We start from the raw sequence: 7,979 nt of genomic DNA on the forward strand, positions 1-7,979 counted from the left end.
TGCTGCAACCTTGTCAACAAGGGTTTTATGACAGTTTTGACAAAAACCATTAGAATTTTCTTTATAATTGTAGCGTCCTAAAATTGTGACACTTGCAATTTCGACTGAATTTTGGTCTTCACGATGGCGATGCAACACGCAACCTGAATGGAGACCCCGAAACCTGATTATGACACTGAAAACTGCATTTTCTTGCACCCTGGCCTGAACCTCCTTTGCACCCTGCTATCCCGGGAGGTGGGACCAGAGCGCCCAGCGCCCTGATCCTTCAGGACCAGGGCGCCTAGTGCCCTGGTCCCTGGGTCCTATTTTGGGCCCAGTCTCTTTTGGACTTCGGGTCTTTATGTTTGCAAATTGGAAAATTATCTTTCCTGGTCGGCCTAAGGTCGGGAAAATCAGTCTATCAGCTCTAAATGACAAGTATATAAACTACATTTTCCTCTCTCATTTGGAGAGATACATACATGACGGAAAAAGCGTGGAAACTATACTCAAGCATTCCTTCAAGCAATTGATCATTTCAAGTCTCCATTCAAGGCTAAGTGTTGCATTCAAGACAAGGATTCAACCATTGAAGAGGAGATCACTTACTACATACTACTACAACATACAACATACAACATCTATACCTTCGCACATAAGGATACAAACATCCTTAGAACAAGGTATTAGTACTTGTTTTACATTACAGACATTTACATTTACAGCATTGCTCATTTCTTGATTAATTCCAAAACCGGGATTTGACCTAAAGGCAAACCCCTAATCCCTAACCCCCCAATCGTCTTCGCTTTTCTGTGTGTAGGTTGCAGGTACGCGGCTGAAATTGAAGATCTGGAATCCTTGTGCAGAGACGAACAGATCCCCCTTCGTTTCGTGGATTTTTCGGAGGACCGTGGCACCGGGCGCCATCGTCCCGACAACTTTCGCTCAAATTTGCAGGATAGCGCCGTATCGACATTTTACTGCTAATTCCAGGTCCGCAGCTTCATACTGTATTCCTATCTCAGTTTATAAGCGAATCTTTCTCACTTTCTATGCATTCCTAGCTTAATTCCTCTATGCACATTCTTTACAAAAGCGGGTAGCCTTGCTGTCTTAACCCTTGAAACGCATTTAGCATCCAATCTTGCATTGCGTGGGATTGGATCTTGTGGGTTTTCAACCCCTCTTTTGAATGTAAAGTCTCTCCCCTAAGTGAAAACCATCAACCCTAGAGTGAATCTCCCTTCTCTCTCCTTGGAGTTGGAAGAGGGGAGAGCAACTAGGGTTCGATCGCGATTTTCTGCTTTACATTTTGGTGAACCCGACGTGAACATCCTTTCTGATTTTTCATGCTTAGATCTGAAAAAATTGATTACATTTCCATGTTTGATCTTTTGCAAAATTTTAGAGGTGATTGCATAAAAACCCTAAAATTTCTTTTTAGTAATTAAGCTTGTGAAATATTTAATTATTAATGCTTGTTTCAGATCTGCCCTTCTATTACAAATTATCAATTCATATTTGTGCTTTGATTTTGAAAATTAAGTGGTTAAGTGTCAAAACCCTAATTTTTGAAACCCTCTTGATTCAACCTTTGTTCGACAATTTCACTGATCAAAACATCTCCAAATCAGTTGTAACTTTGGATTCCGCAATAAAATCACAATATCTTTCATCCCTGAAAATTTGGAAAAAAGTTGCAAGGACCGTGTGCACTCCGAGCGCCATCGTCCCCGACATTTTTTCCGAAATTTCGGGAGCTAGATCTTACTGTATTTTCCTGCTAAAATCCAGAATTTTGGCTGATTTTATCAAATCTAACACTTTCAAAATTAAAGTCAAAGTTGGTCTTGTGATTGCTTGGATTAAGGCTTCTAAACATTCAAAAATCATTGAAATTGAAATTTTGTGTCAAAATTGTGTTCTTACTGTCCTAAATCTGAAAAGTGTGTTTGTATTCATTCGAAATTTCAGTTCTTTATTCAAATTCTTACAATTTGTGACTTTTGAAATTAAGTGCTTAATTACAACAACTTTAATTTCCGCTTTCAAAATTGAATTTTGCGTGAAATTGAGTCAATTTTTAAATTTCAAAATTTGCATTGCTCTTGACATTCCCTCTAAAATCATAAAATTCAAAATTTCAGTTTCCCTCTCTTTTTCAAAATTCAAATTTTTGCATTTTTCGACAATCTGGGTAGGGTTCAATTTCGAGATTGCAACTTTAATTTGGCCTATCTACAGATCGTAAAACCACTCAATTTTTTCAGATTAGCTCTAAAATCATCATAACTTTCATCCCTGCAAATTTCGAAAAAAGTTGCCGGGACCGTGTGCACTCCGAAGCGCCACGGTCCCTGACATTTTTTCTGAAATTTCGGGAGATTGTCCTGATTGTATTTAACAGCTTAAATCCAGAAGATTGGCTAATTTTACTGAAAATTGCTACCTCTAAAATCAAAATTTTCTCTCCCTCTCTAGTGCATGAGTTTTACAACAATAAGCCCTACTTACACTATTCCCGTTAGACGAAGCCGTAGAATTAAGTCTTTCCGAGGTTTAATTACCGAGGAGATGGAACCTAATTTGAATAGACTTTTTAATGAGGATATGGGTAATTCCTCTAATCCTCCTAATGATGAAGAAGCTCTCCATGAGGTTTCTGAAGAACAAATTTTGAAATTGGATAACCAATTTGACGATTTTCGACAATGGATGTCTCAAGAATACCCCGATAGTCAAGCTCTTCCTTTAATTGAGGGTCTAAAATGTATACTTCAAAGTGATAAGAATGGAATTGATATTTTGCGTGGTATTGCACACATTGTGGATTCGAATGTGATGCCTATGAAGAGTTGTGCTGAAAATTTGGGTTATACACAACCTCCTACTCAAGTCAATCATTCTATTCCTCTGATGACTTCTATTGCTAGCATACCTACCTTTACATCAAACATAATGGCTACTTCTACACAAGACATTACTCCTATGATCACCAGTAAGGGGGGCAATCCTTCCTCTTCAATTAACCCTCTTCCTTCATTCAATCCGATTTCTTCATTCACTCCTTCAATGAGTGTCCCTATTATATCTCCACAAATGAACATGACGCAAGGGGGCAATTCATTCAATCATTCCATTCCTCCTTGTAGTGTTCCTCCTGTCCAATCATCTCCTATGACTAATTATCATAGGGTCCCACCACCTTACTCTTTACCTTCTTTCAATAACATAACACCTCCATCTCAATCTAAAACATCTAATATGAACTCTTCGACTGAAGCGACCATTAACAATCTTGCACAAACTGTCTCTTCTTTACAGCAACAAATTGCCTCTATGAATCAATCTAAGTTTAGTGTGCCCACATTTGATGTCGCGAGCCCACTTTCTCTTGACATTGTTCGAGCTATCCCTCCTAAACATGTTGAAATCCCGCATTTGGAGCTTTATAATGGTAAAGGTGATCCTCTAACACATGTTAAGACCTTTCAAACAATATGTACCGATTTTGCTTATGACCAAAGGTTGCTTGCAAAACTGTTTACTAGAACATTAAGAGATAAAGCCCTACAATGGTATTGCTCATTGCCTTCCTATTCTATTACTTCTTTCCAACAACTTGCAAATGCTTTCATTCAACAATTTCAAAACAATATAAGTCCTAAAGTTACTTTGATTGATTTAATGCATTGTAAACAAGGTGTTAAAGAAAAAGTGACTGATTTCATTGGTAGATATAAGCATTTGTATGCTCAAATTTCTTTTCCAGTGCCTGACAATGATATTCAAAGAATCTTTATTTCTAATTTACAAAAAGATATTCGAGACAAACTTCTGTTTTCTGAGTTTACTTCTTTCCAACAGTTGTGTGCAACTCTTCACAATTATCAGCTGACTGTGAGTCAAATGGAACAATCACATCCTATGGCTCCGAGTGATAAGGGTGATAGCAGTCAACAACCATTTGGGAAGTTTAAACTGAACATAGATTCCATCAAATTCAATGAAAACATCATCAACAACAATGTGAATGCAGCATCAGGTGTGCCTCCTATTTCTAAATTTTTCAAGAAAGAAAGAAAGTATACTCCTTTGAATGAATCATTGCATAGTATTATGAATAAGTTATTGGAACAAAATGTGCTTACTCTTCCTCCTATAAGACAAATTGATCCTGCAAAGATTACTTCACCTTATTTTGATAACAAAGCTTTTTGTCAATTTCATCGTCAGCCTGGGCATGATACTGAAAAATGTTTTTCTTTAAAGGGTAAAATTCAAGATTTGATTGATAATAATACTATCTCTATTTCTGGTGTGAATGATAAAGGCAATACATCTGTAGCTCCTCCTAATCAAAATCTTCAGATTTCCACTGATCCATTACCTTCTCATACCTCTAATGCGATTGAGACTAATGATTCCTCTCTTTCATCTGATGGTCTTGTGTCTATGACTCCAAATGTGATTAACTTTGTAGAGCAGCAAGAAAACCCTAAAGAACCTTCCATCACATTTGATTCCAGTGAAACCATTAGGGCACCTGATGGTCCTTTATATATAGTTGCAAAAGTCAAGAATACACCTTGCCGTGGAGTGCTTATTGATCCTTCGTGCATGGTTAATGTTATTTCTGAAGAATTTATTTTTACTTTGCAATTGAATCAAGTGATAATGACAAAACAGATGTGATTGTGAAACTATTTGATGCATTTTCTTCTCCTGCAATTGGTTCTATTACATTGCCTATTGAGGTCCATAACAAATCCCTTGATGTGAAATTTGCTATTATTCCATCTTCTGAACAATTTCGTGTGAAGCTTGGCTATCCTTGGCTATCTTCCATGAAAGCTATTGCTTCTCCTATTCACAAGTGTTTGAAATTTCCCCATAATGGTGAAGTTGTTACTGTCAATCATAGTCTCTTTAAACTAGCTGAAAGAACTTCTAGTGTTCCTATTGATTACTTTTGGCCTAAACAATTCCAATCTCTTCCTCCGCGAAGTGATCATCTTTTCAAATCTTATCAAAAGTGGAAAACAGATATGATCCTATCTCTAAGTGAACCTAGAACACCCAAACTTGACATTCCTATCGTTCTTGAGAAGGAAGTTCTTCCTTTGAAAGATAAAACTAATGTCTTTCCTCAAGAAGATTCCCAACCCATCCCTATGGATGTGACTATGTCTATACCTAATAAACTTCCTAAAAGTAGACCTATACCTCCTCGTCATGATGGACTTGGTCTTCTTCCTAAACCAAATATTCCTCCTTTGTATGGAGCAGTTCCTCCTCCTTCTTTTTATAGAGAGAAGAGACCTTCCTCTTCTCCTATTATTCAACCTAAGAGACCACAACCTAAACACCCAAGTGATAAGGCTTAGAACATTCCACCTCCTCAATCTTCTTCACTTCCTACTAAGACTAGATGAAATCGTTCTGCACGTGAACGTCGACGAAAGCGTCGTCTTAGAGCTCAAGTAGCTGCTTCTCAAACTTTGTAATCTCCAAAAACACCTTCAACAAGCATTATTCCATTTTCTCCAAAATCTCCTAAACATAAGATGCATGATGGTCTTGATCTTGTGCAAATTAAAGACCCTATTTTTATAAATCTTGATGATGCTATAGATGAAAATGTTATTCATGATGAAAATGTTGCTTCTCTTGCTTCTGATAGTGAATATGAACTTGTTGATACTGATAACCATTTATCTAATGAATTTTCTAAAGCACTTATCCTAGCTCCTAGACAAGAACAATGTGGCTCGGAACATGAACATAGCCCTTGTTTGGATCTTGTGATAGCTCCATCTGCTATGTTGGATGTTCCTCCTCTAGCATGTTCCCTGCCTTCCCGAAACATTGATCAGCAAGATCGAGGGGTAGATGACGTGCTAGACTAGTTACATTAGCATAGCAGATTCTCTCCTCCTCTCTTGTGTTACTTCTTCTATATGTTACTCTCATTCTTCTATTTGTTGTCCTTGGTGTTGGCTACTTGAGGACGATGCAAAGCATTGAGATCTCTCGATCTCTCTCATGTTGACTCAAAAGACACATGTGTTCCCTTCTTCTAGGTAACCTTCCTTGATTGGGGAATGAAGAACAATTATGCATATATACATATGATATACATGAATTATCATACAGCATACTGACCCCCAGGAAAGCGAAGTCACCTTGTGCTTTGTGTTTTGTGTCTATTATCCTTGGGCTTATCTCACACTTGGGGGCTAAATCCTTGTGATAACGTGCTCCTTTCCCTTTTTCATTTTCTTATATGTATCACTACCTTAAAGAAATCACCCCTGGTGAGGCATGTGCAATCGCTTTAACGTAGGGGGGCATACATCCCGTTCATATCTTTTCAAGATACTTGAAAATTTCTTGACAAATTTAGCTTTGCCTTGAAAATTTTTGATATCTTTCTTGCATGACTCATAGTGAGGGAACCTTACTACTGACAGTCATGGTTCTCCCTCGTGATCTTCCCTTTTACTTTGTCAATCGAAGTCGTAAGATCCTTAGTCCACTGGGGGCTTGGTGTATCTTTCCTCCTTGACGTGGTGAAAGTTTTTCAATGTTGTTTCCTTGTACTTTACTGGAAGTATGAGCATACATACTCCCGCTAAAGTGGGGGCTAAATGTAGCATCCTAAAATTGTGACACTTGCAATTTCGACTGCATTTCAGTCTTCACGATGGCGACGCAACACGCAACCTGAATGGAGACCCCGAAACCTGATTATGACACTGAAAACTGCATTTTCTTGCACCCTGGCCTGAACCTCCTTTGCACCCTGCTGTCCCGGGAGGTGGGACCAGAGTGCCCAGTGCCCTGGTCCTTCAGGAACAGGGCGCCCAGCGCCCTGGTCCCCCAGGACCATGGCGCCCAGCGCCCTAGTCCCTGGGTCCTATTTTGGGCCTGGTCTCTTTTGGACTTTGGGTCTTTATGTTTGCAAATTGGAAAATTATCTTTCCTGGTCGGCCTAAGGTCGGGAAAATCAGTCTATCGGCCCTAAATGAAGGGTATATAAACTACATTTTCCTCTCTCATTTGGAGAGATACATACATGACGGAAAAAGCGTGGAAACTATACTCAAGCATTCCTTCAAGCAATTGATCATTTCAAGTCTCCATTCAAGGCTAAGTGTTGCATTCAAGACAAGGATTCAACCATTGAAGAGGAGATCACTTACTACATACTACTACAACATACAACATACAACATCTATACCTTCACACATAAGGATACAAACATCCTTAGAACAAGGTATTAGTACTTGTTTTACATTACAGACATTTACATTTACAGCATTGCTCATTTCTTGGTTAATTCCAAAACCAGGGTTTGACCTAAAGGCAAACCCCTAATCCCTAACCCCCCAATCGTCTTCGCTTTTCTGTGTGTAGGTTGCAGGTACGCGGCTGAAATTGAAGATCTGGAATCCTTGTGCAGAGACGAACAGATCCCCCTTCGTTTCGTGGATTTTTCGGAGGACCGTGGTGTCGGGCGCCATCGTCCCGGCAACTTTCGCTCAAATTTGCAGGACAGCGCCATATCGACATTTTACTGCTAATTCCAGGTCCGCAGCTTCATACTGTATTCCTATCTCAGTTTATAAGCGAATCTTTCTCACTTTCTATGCATTCCTAGCTTAATTCCTCTATGCACATTCTTTACAAAAGAGGGTAGCCTTGCTGTCTTAACCCTTGAAACGCATTTAGCATCCAATCTTGTATTGCGTGGGATTGGATCTTGTGGGTTTTCAACCCCTCTTTTGAATGTAAAGTCTCTCCCCTAAGTGAAAACCATCAACCCTAGAGTGAATCTCCCTTCTCTCTCCTTGGAGTTGGAAGAGGGGAGAGCAACTAGGGTTCGATCGTGATTTTCCGCTTTACAATAATCCATGGGTGACCTTCAAACCTATCTTGAATTAAAGATAACTCTTCATTCTACACCCTCAAATAGGTTATTAGGGGCATAC

The sequence above is a fragment of the Cryptomeria japonica genome, chromosome 2 (genome assembly GCF_030272615.1).
Source record: "Cryptomeria japonica chromosome 2, Sugi_1.0, whole genome shotgun sequence".
Classification (NCBI taxonomy): domain Eukaryota; kingdom Viridiplantae; phylum Streptophyta; class Pinopsida; order Cupressales; family Cupressaceae; genus Cryptomeria; species Cryptomeria japonica.